We start from the raw sequence: 10,002 nt of genomic DNA, 5'->3' as shown, positions 1-10,002 counted from the left end.
CCGCCCCGCGCTCGGTGTTCGCTCCGATAAGATCAGGTTCTAAGAAGCACCCAGGCACTGAACCCTAGCAATCTGTCTGCAAGCCGCAGGCGAATTACAGCCTGAAATTACCTGTTCTATGGCTGAATGAGCTGCGGTCAGTCGAAAACAGGTATGGTGACATCAGCTTTCCAACATGGTGGCTGCTGGCCTCCTCTGTGGTCTGACCGGTGTGGAGAACCGAGATGGACCGCTTCCTTCCCCCGTCTCGAACCCAGAATTCATCCCTGAGTACGGTGCTTGCACGGCTGGCAGAAACTGCAGCGCTGTATCCCTGCGTCGCTATCTCCATTATTTTTAATAGTATTTCAAAAGCTCCATTTTGACACAAAATAAATGAAGGTCTTAAATATGCCCTAGTTATAACCATATAAAGAATTTTACCAAGTAAGGGAGTATTTAGGTGAGTCTCAAACAATGCAAACATGACTAGAGTTGGGCTCAGCCTCTGGAGAAGATTGTGGAATCAGGTTTTATGAGAAACAATTGGGAGAACTTCTGACATTGAATATGACGATGAGCCTGCAGGGTAACAGTTAAGAGAGGGAGAGGCTAAACAGCTGGGCCAAGGGCTTTGTCTGAGCTTACCTAGGAGTCAGGTGTTTAGCCACAGGAATCACAGTAAGCTTGTGCCCAGATCAAACCACAGCACAGACAACAAACCCTATTTGTACTATCAGAGGTTCCATGCAGAGATTAGCCCAAGTTCTCTCATGATTATGACTCCAGACAAGTCACTATGTTCTATGTACCTATATCTGGTCATGTGGCTAACAAAAATTTTAGACATAACTTTACTCCTTGGGTTGTTTTAAGAGATAAATATTAACCTATAAGTAAAGTTGAGAGCATCATGACTGGCTCATGAAAGGGCCCCTGGAGTTGAGTTATTTTTCCACCATGTGATGCTCTATTTCCTTAGGTATCCAGTGATAGTTTTTGTCTTTCAGGAGTGATAGGTATGCAGAAAGTACGGCAGGTTTGAATGAAATACTTATCACCCATAACTTCCACTTGGGTAGAAAGATGCAAGTCTTACTCAGGTCAAAGAGAAAGCTAGAATTTGTTATTTTCCTGCCTTTTAAAATGTAATTGGGAGCTGTTTCACCTTTAGGGCACTAAAAATTTGGATGCCATCTTAGACCTAAAAGAGTATCTTTATAGCTAGGGATGGTAGTACAAAAAATGTCATTGACTAAGTAGCTTATATAATACTTTTTTCCCCTCACATTCTGAGGAGCAGAAAGTACAAGGTCAAGGCCCTGGAAAGATTTAGTATGTGACAATGTGCTTCTTCTTAGTTCATAGATGGCTGACACCTGGCTGTGTCCCCACATGGTGGAGGGCTGAGAGCTCACTGAAGCCCCCTTGATAAGAACATTTTTGCTGTTCATGAGAGCTCCATCACAGGACTTACTCACCACCCACTCCTAATACCAACACAGGGAGGATTGGTATCTCAACATATGAACTTTGTGGAACACAAACATTCAGTCTGTAACAAACAGAAACAGAAAAACATGTCCAGGTAATCCTGGGGCATTGACCTTCACTTCCCAAATATCTTCTTCCATATTAACTTACCTCTCTGGCACTCAAGGCATTGTGTAAATATAGATTATGAAGAAGCATTGCATTAGTTATGCCAAAGTTATTTTTTTTTAGTTTACTGGGACTCAAACTAGAATTCTCTATGTGACAGAATTCCATGGTCATAGTCAGCACTTGGGCTATGGGAAGTTCTGAGCACATTGGAAACTGGACTGGATCATGTAGAGCACCCCAGTCTTCTGACTTAAGAACAACATGATGAAAGCAACACAGCAGGAAATCTTCTGTTGCCATGTGTATGGAGATGTGAGACCAGCTGTCCACCAGGAGAGTACTATAGTGTCTCAGGCATGGATGAGAAGTATCCACACAGGGATGGTGGTAGAGAGATGGAGAGGAAGAGAAGATGAAGGGACTGTAATCCCTTCATTATTAGAGAAAATAATCTACAGAATTTAGGGATATGACTCTTAGATCTTTGAGAAAAATTATGCAAAAATAAGGAAATAACTTCTAAAGTCAAATACACAGTACTTAACTAAGGTTTCTTTTTGAGGACAAAAGGAGAACATTCCAAGATCAAAGCTATATCATGCTGAATAAAAAAAAATCACAGAACAAAGCAAAGATTGTAAGATCAAAGACTTAAAAATAAAAGACTATTTGCTAAACTCCTATCTTACAGAACAATGGATCATTTTTTCATTCATATGAACAAATGTTAATTCATGTTTATGCATGAGGTCCAATGTAAAGAGCAAAGATTTAAGAGTAATCAGATTCTTGAGTTCCCCCTCCAGCCCTCATGGTGCTGACAGTTTAAGGGACATCACTGATGACAAGCTCTCCAGCACTACAGTTCTACTCATCTGTACTGAGAAATCAAAGCACTCCATACATAAATGAACAGTGTATATTATTATATAACATTTCATGCCTCATTTTGTTATTGTACCAAGTAATCATCCATTCTTTGATATGCATACACAGTCTGAAAGGGTATTAGCCAAAACACTCTCTTAAATCAGTACAATAAAAAGTATCATATATATATGTGTGGTTTTTCTTACTATTCTTTATTATTTTAATATTACTGAGATATTTTACTAAATGGTACATATTACCTTAAAATTTTATTATTAAATTTTCATATATACAGAAGAGTTTAAATAAATGCTTAACAAACTTGTAGAGATATCCACCACCTAGATATTATAACTAATGTCTTATTATACTTAGATTATCTTAGGTATCCATCACCCCTCTCTCCATCAATCACAATTTTTTTTAATATGTGTATGGTACTGGGGATTGAACCCAGGACCTCACCCTTGCTAAGCAAGCACTGTACCCCTGAGCCATATCCTTAGATATGAATCAAACATATTATTTCATGCATTTAAAAGTTTCAGGCATTGGTGCAGTTCACCCATAGACATTTCAGCAGCAGATTATGGCATACTGTAAGTAGGGAGCCAGAGCCAATGTTGCAAAGGAGATGATGAATTCAAGTTCACTTCAGATCCCAGAAAGAGACTAGGAAAATAGAGAAGCAGATAAGAACAATGTAGACACTGAGATGCTTCATTCCTAGGTGAAAGGTGTTGCCATGAAGGTGGAGCCATTGCCAATTGGAGATGAGAGAGAGAAAGCAGAGAAGTACTTCCTCAGATTTTCCCACTGCATCCTTCAGAGTATGGGGCAGCTGGAAACACAGCACAGCAGAGGTTCAGTCCTTGGCATGTATAGAAGATGCAGGTTCTGATGGGTGGTGTGAATGATCCCGGGATATGGGTAATGATGTCTAACTCATTCTACCACCATTCCTACCCCTTGCCCCCTCCCTTCCCCTTCCTTCCCTTTGCCCTATCTAAAGTTCCTCCATTCCTCCGCTCCCCATCGCCATTATGAGTCAACATCCTCATATCAAAGAAAACATTCAGCCTTTGGTTTTTTGGGATTGGCTTACTTCACTTAGCATTATATTCTCCAACTGCATTCATTTATCTGCAAATGCCATGATTTTATTCTCTTTTAATGCTGAGTTATGTTCCATTGTGTATACATACCAAAGTTTTCCTATCCATTTATCTACTGAAGGGCATCTAGATTGGTTCCACAATTTAGATATTGTGAATTATGCTGCTATAAACATTGATATGGATGTGTCCCTGTAGTATGCTGTTTTTAAGTCCTTTGGGTATAAGCTGAGGAGCATGATAGCTGGGTCAAATGGTGGTGACATTCCAAGTTTTCCAATGAATCTCCATACGGCTTTACAGGTTGGCTGCACCATTTTTCAATATTACAGCACTCAATGTACCTAATATGCAGCCATAGATCAGTTAGCTACTATTTTTACATTTACAGTTTTGTCACTATTAATCAGAAAAGATGAGTTCAGTTATCTTCTACCATATAGTCAATAGGTTTGCATATTGGTTTACAATTTCCAATGGTAGAATGGCGGGGGGTGCTGGGAGATTGGCTGAGATGTTTATGAGGTAGGATGTGAGAACATAGAGGTATTAGATTATATGACTAGTGAAAGGGTAATCGTAAGAAGTTGGCTATTAGTAGGAGAAACAAGAAAGAGGCAACCCCATGCAAGACTCCCTGCTACCTCAGCAACAGGATAACTGTTAGCATCACCTAGTAGAGATACCTCTGGTATAGCCAGTCCCACAGGGCCCTTGGTGATATCTTACCAGGTCCTTATTTTTGTCTCTTGAGAGAAGTGGCGATATTCCAGTTTCAAGGTGGCAGCAGCCTCAAGCCTATATATACCCTGATGTTGCACTGTGGAGTCATGCTTTGATGAATAAGGAACCCCAGCACGGTGCACCTCTCCCCGGGTTGCTGGGGCAGTGCGGTGGGGTGGGCCTCTCCCTGGGCCTAATTTATGCTTTTATATAGCTATGAATTATTAGAATTATATTTTGTCAGAGATGACTCACTTGTAATCTTTCTTTCTTTCTCTTTTGGAGATAAACACATCAATACCATACAAAGATAAGACATTTTGACTTGAAATATCTAACATAACAACTAAGTTAAATGCTTGAGTTCCAAATACATTTTTGCTTTTAAGAAATATTAAGTCAAGCATGGTGGTGCTCACCTGTAATAAATCACAGCTACTCAGGAAACTGAGTCAGGAGAATTGCAGGTTCAGGTCCAGCTTGGGCAACTTAGCAAGATCCTGTCTCAAAATGTTAAAAAAAAAAAAATCTAAAGGGCCAAGATTGTGGCTCAATTGTAGAGCACTTGCCTAGCAGTGTGAACCCCTGGGTTCAATCCCTAGTACTGGAAAACAGAAAGAATAAAGAAAAAGAAGGGAGGGGAGGGAAAGAAAGAGAGGACCAAAGAGGACAGGAAGGGAAGAGAAAGATAGGATAAGATAGGATTAAAACATTGCCAGCCTTGCTTCTCAGAATAAATTCTAACATGCCACCTTAATGGAACTCTAAAACTCTGAGATCTAACAGAGTCTCAGAAATTATTATGAAGAACAGACTTGTGAATATAAAACAAGATAGTTTCCTCCATTTTCTGTGACAAAAGTGCATTCATTATAAAGTTTCTTTTGATAATGAAGAAATTGTAAGTAATGTCCACTCTGAAAAGGAAACTTTATTTTATATAGATGAAAAACTTTATAGAGACAAACCAATTCACAAATTCCAGGCTGCAAGCCTTTCTTTATATTTCCAAACTGAGTTTAATTTCTGTTTTGAGCTACATTCCATCAGGAAGCACAAACTAAATCTGACAGTTTCAGTCCCCCCTCGACCCAAGGCACAGCCTACATTTTTGTGAAGGTGGCATCTACGTTTATGGAATACCAAGGCACTAGGGAGAGGGACATCTTGACCTCAACAGATGTCTGTCTACGAACAAGACTGCCAAGATGTCTTCATCTTCACACCCCTCTAATCTCCCAGTGAAGATCTTTGCAAAAGACTGTTGTGTCCCCTTTGTTAACACACAGGCCTTTTAAACTTGGAACTGCATTGCTGTGACATGGAGAGCTCTAAGCTGTTTCAAGTCCACTTTTCTAGACACAGACCCAGACATGTCAACTCAATGTTTTTGAGTCATTCCGAATTTGCAAGAAACAAGGCAGTGGTCTCCCATGTTCTCACATACCCGAAATCACAATGGGATTCTTAACCAGCCTCCTCTAGGATTTGATGAGGCTAATATGAAGACAAAGAAGAATACAAACAAACCAGCAAATGTAAGATAAAACAACTCAAACTCATACTATACCTCACCTAAGACAAATCAAGCCTCAATAATAAATAGGTGCAGAGTAAACCAATTAATATGAAAGTAAAATTATATATATAAGTATAAAAATATATATTTTATTTTATATATATACATATATAATTATATATATATATAATTATTCTCTCTCTCTCTCTCTCTCTCTCTCTCTCTCCACCCCCCATCTCCTTCCCTTCCCTCCATCCATAGATATGAACCATTTACCATTGCTCATCATCCACTGAGGGCTAAACACATTACATGTTTTATTGCATTCAAAAATGTCAATAATTACAAGATTGGTGCTACCATTCCCATTTTACAGATGAAGAAACTGTGGCATATGTTTTGTTTGTGGGAAGTCAACTTGCATTTGTGAAATTTTAAAATCATACAAGTGTCTTGACATCTGCTCCCAATCCATATTTAGTCTCCTAAAATGACAGGAAAACATCACCAATCACAGGTTTAATGGAGTTAATAAGTTCACCCCTCCAGTTCCTCTTTGCAGCACCCAATATGCTTTTGAAATACCAGTCAGACCCAGCAACAGCCAACAGTAAATTCCCACCCTCTAGAGTTAAAAAGGTGAGGTTCTCTGCGCATTGGGTTGCAGTGACATTTGTCCAGAGTTAGTACCTCCCAGAGCTGGGAGCTTTATATGTACCAGTGGAAAAACCTATTTTGTCTTCAAGGGGTAGAAAGAAAACTATTTCTCAAAACCTGAGCTGGCTGTGAAGGTCTTTCTTTCTGTCTTGTCTTTTTGGGGTCTCCTCCCCACCCCACCCCTCTTTCTTTTTATAAGAACAAATCAGCAAAATAAAATTTCAGTTTATTGTTGACAACTTTGCTTCCCACATACATCAAAGAAGCCAAAAATAAAATAAAATAAAACAAAAAGCAACTCCATAGGCCAAAAAAAGAGAAAGAACCTTTTACCTTTTTAATGATCTCATACAAACCAACTAGTTACAGTGCAGCTAAAATGCATAAACAAAAAAATTCCTGGAATGCTTGCAGTAAGGTTACTTTCTTTATTTGCTATTGTTGTTTTTGCTTTTTGTTACAAGGGTTCTCTCTCTCTCTCTCTCGATTATAATGAACATGGTCATGTCACAACTAAAAATAGAAGTAGGACAGAGAATATTCTGAAGGCTGGTTTGGTCATCTGAGATCATTAAAACTGGCTGACCCCTAACAATATGTACAAAAATATAAAATGTAAATAAAAATATGAACATATCCTTTTTTAAAGTACTTTTGAGGAAAAAAAGCAGGACCTTGGAAGTCTTAGCTTTTTTGTTGTTTTTTTTCTCCCCTGTTGCAAATTCACGCCGTGGTTTTAGTGGGGCAGTAGAGATCACGTGTTTTCTGTGGGTAGCACTACCCCCGGGGGACAGGTGGGCCTCTGTACTCCAAGGTGAGTACATTTCATTCTGAGACCCAAAGTGGAGGGTGAAGAGGAATGGTGGTCTTTTTTTTTTTTTTCTGTTTTAGCACAGAGCATGAATGGGTGGGTTCTTTGTCTCAGGAATTCAAAGAATGAAATCCTTGGACACAAGAGTGAAAGCAAAGTAACATGATTTATTAGAGGAATAGAAAGAATGCAGAGATCCTGAAGAGGGATGGGTCCTGAGAGGGATGCCAACAGGTGTCGGTTGTCTAGGGGTTTTTAAAGGCATATCTGATGGCCCAGCACAGGTGATTGGCGGGGTGAGGAATGCTAGCAAGGACCAACAAAACTCTTCAAGCTCCCACCTTAATAAGCCAATCAAAAGTGCATACTTAAGAGGATGGTCCAAACTGGGAGAAGGAGTGATTCAGGCAAGGGTAGATTGGTGGTCTGTTGCTAGGCGTAGGGGTAGGGTTAGCAAAGGAAGAGCCTTAGGTGACAATTAGTCAGCAGCAGTGACAGCTTGTTCTCCAGGCCTGATGTCTCCTTTTAGGATGGCATGGTCTCATTCCCTCTTTCCCTTCTCCGAGGCCATTATCCTTTCTGCTTGTGGGAGGTCTACCTTCCTGCTTCATTCCCCCACTATCTAGCCATCCTCATGGTCTTCTGCTTCTTGGTATCAACATCATCATCTTCAGCTGCCTGTTTGCCTGTAGCAGCCTCGGCCTCCTCATCTTTATCACCCTCCTCCTCCTCCTCTTCTTCACCACCCTCTTCCTCCTCTTCTTTCACCTCACTGTCTGCTCTCCATTTTCCTAATTGGCATTTCCATTCGGGGCTGGGGGACATCTCTTCCATTCTCTGCTTCCTCCACAACTTCCTTCTCCTTTAAGTCCTTTATGGTGGTCTTGGAGCTGGTGTCCACCACATCTGACATAGTGGGACACATTGGTGATCCCATGCAGCATATTAAAAAGAAAACTAGAGTTCAGAGACTCTGGCCATAAAGCTACCAGAGTCTGTGGTGGCAGAGGAGGTTGCAGCAATGGGGAAGCTGAACAATGCAAAAATGGCTTTGCAGAGTAGCCAGTATCTATCTACCTATCTTCCTTCCTTCCTTCCTTTCTTCCTTCCTACCTTTTCCTCTCTTTGCAGAAGAGCCATTGAGACCAAAATCTAACCAGAGTTACAAGAAACAAGACATGACCATAAATGGTGTGTGACTAGGAGCACCTGAAATACTCTTCACTTCCCACTTCCAATGTATGTGCTTCACAGAAAAACAACAAAAATAACAAACCCACAAGATATGACAGAGAGAATCATAATATCCATTCATTCAAAGATGCTGGAGGGCAGGAAGCAGAGGTGGGAGGGTGAATGGCCCAGGGAGAAACCAGTCCAGGCACAGGGGCTGACCAATGTTAGAAAATAACTGCAGAAAAAAATTTTCAGACTAATGGTTATGTTAAAAATTCACATATTGGTGTGAGGAAGGTTCTGCCTTATGTGTACCAGAAACAAAATTTTCAATTCCTCAAAGGAAAGGGAATATGAAGAGGACCCTTGGCAGAATGAATCCTGTCTTTCCTAGCCGGGAGAGGTTGGAGAAAAGAGTTGCCACTGCTTCCTTCCAATCCATCATCCCCTTTGCAGGGCAGGTGGCTCAGGGACTTGCATGGCCTTAAGTTGTGCAGGAGATGGATGAGGTGAAGGGGACTTCTCTGCAGAGAAGTTGAACTCCTCAGGGAAGATGGAGGTGAATTGTCTTGTGGAAGAATCTTTTGCTTAAGAAGATCACCAAGGAGAAGAGGTGCAACTGCAAAAGTTTGCTTTTTTAGGGGTCTTTGCTCAATTGACACTGATGGTGAATGAAGGGAAGAGGCTAGAGAAGAGGAGCCACCAGTAATATGTGAGGACTGCATTGCTGAGAAAGCCAAGGGCAAAGCAGAAAGGCCAATTCCTTTATGTTGAAAATCACTGGTGCATTTAAATTCCTTTATTGAACCAACAGTGTTCAAAGGAGTACAGTGAGCAGAAAAGGGATTTATGCAGCAAACTCACCAGTTAACCAACATGATGGATGGAAAGAAACTCACAATCATTTTCTGGATAAGGAAAAGAGCCTGCAGCAAAGGGTTGAAGAGCATGTCAGCAATTATTTTGCTGACACATGGGAATGGTGAGGCGTCTTCCCTGATAGCACAAATGCTAGGTCAGCTCTGTCTTGAAACCAAATGGCGTTCATGACTTTTCCAAGCATGAACACGGCAACACCCAAAGAGCACTGGGAAATGACTCCTAATTCAGGCTGCTACTGACAAGCACAGAGAAAATCACTTGAAGAAACAAAAGGAGACCAAACCAGAGAACAGCACAGGGAAATTCTACTAATCATCATGGCTCACTCCGTTTCCACTCTATTCACTGCCCCAGAACACTGCTCGCCCTCCTTCAACATTGCTCCCCTCTCTTTTACAGAATTCAAGCATCTAGCTTAGACATGATACATGGAGCCTTTGATTCCCCCGCCAGGGTCCAGGGAAAAGGTTTGGACACTGTCAGCCATCTCTTTACCACTCACACCATCAACTATACAGAGGAGACAGAAGTTCCCCCAAACCTCTCATTATGAAGAACCTTCTCTTTAAGGAAGAGGAGACTCAAATTTTAAACCAGCAAGATTGGAGAAGGGAATTGTGGCATTTTTTTAAGCCGCTCAGATGATTCTAATGGGTAGCAGGTAG

At 40.8% G+C, this 10,002-nt stretch overlaps 1 pseudogene; it reads right to left on the bottom strand.

Annotated features, from left to right (window-relative positions):
* Window positions 1-7,380: 7,380 nt before the first annotated feature.
* Window positions 7,381-9,716, bottom strand: LOC107143669 (annotated as a pseudogene).
* Between the last annotated feature and the right edge of the window lie 286 nt (window positions 9,717-10,002).

The sequence above is a fragment of the Marmota marmota genome, unplaced genomic scaffold (genome assembly GCF_001458135.2).
Source record: "Marmota marmota marmota unplaced genomic scaffold, marMar, whole genome shotgun sequence".
Lineage (NCBI taxonomy): Eukaryota > Metazoa > Chordata > Mammalia > Rodentia > Sciuridae > Marmota > Marmota marmota.
This window is presented reverse-complemented; position numbering and strand designations above follow the sequence as displayed.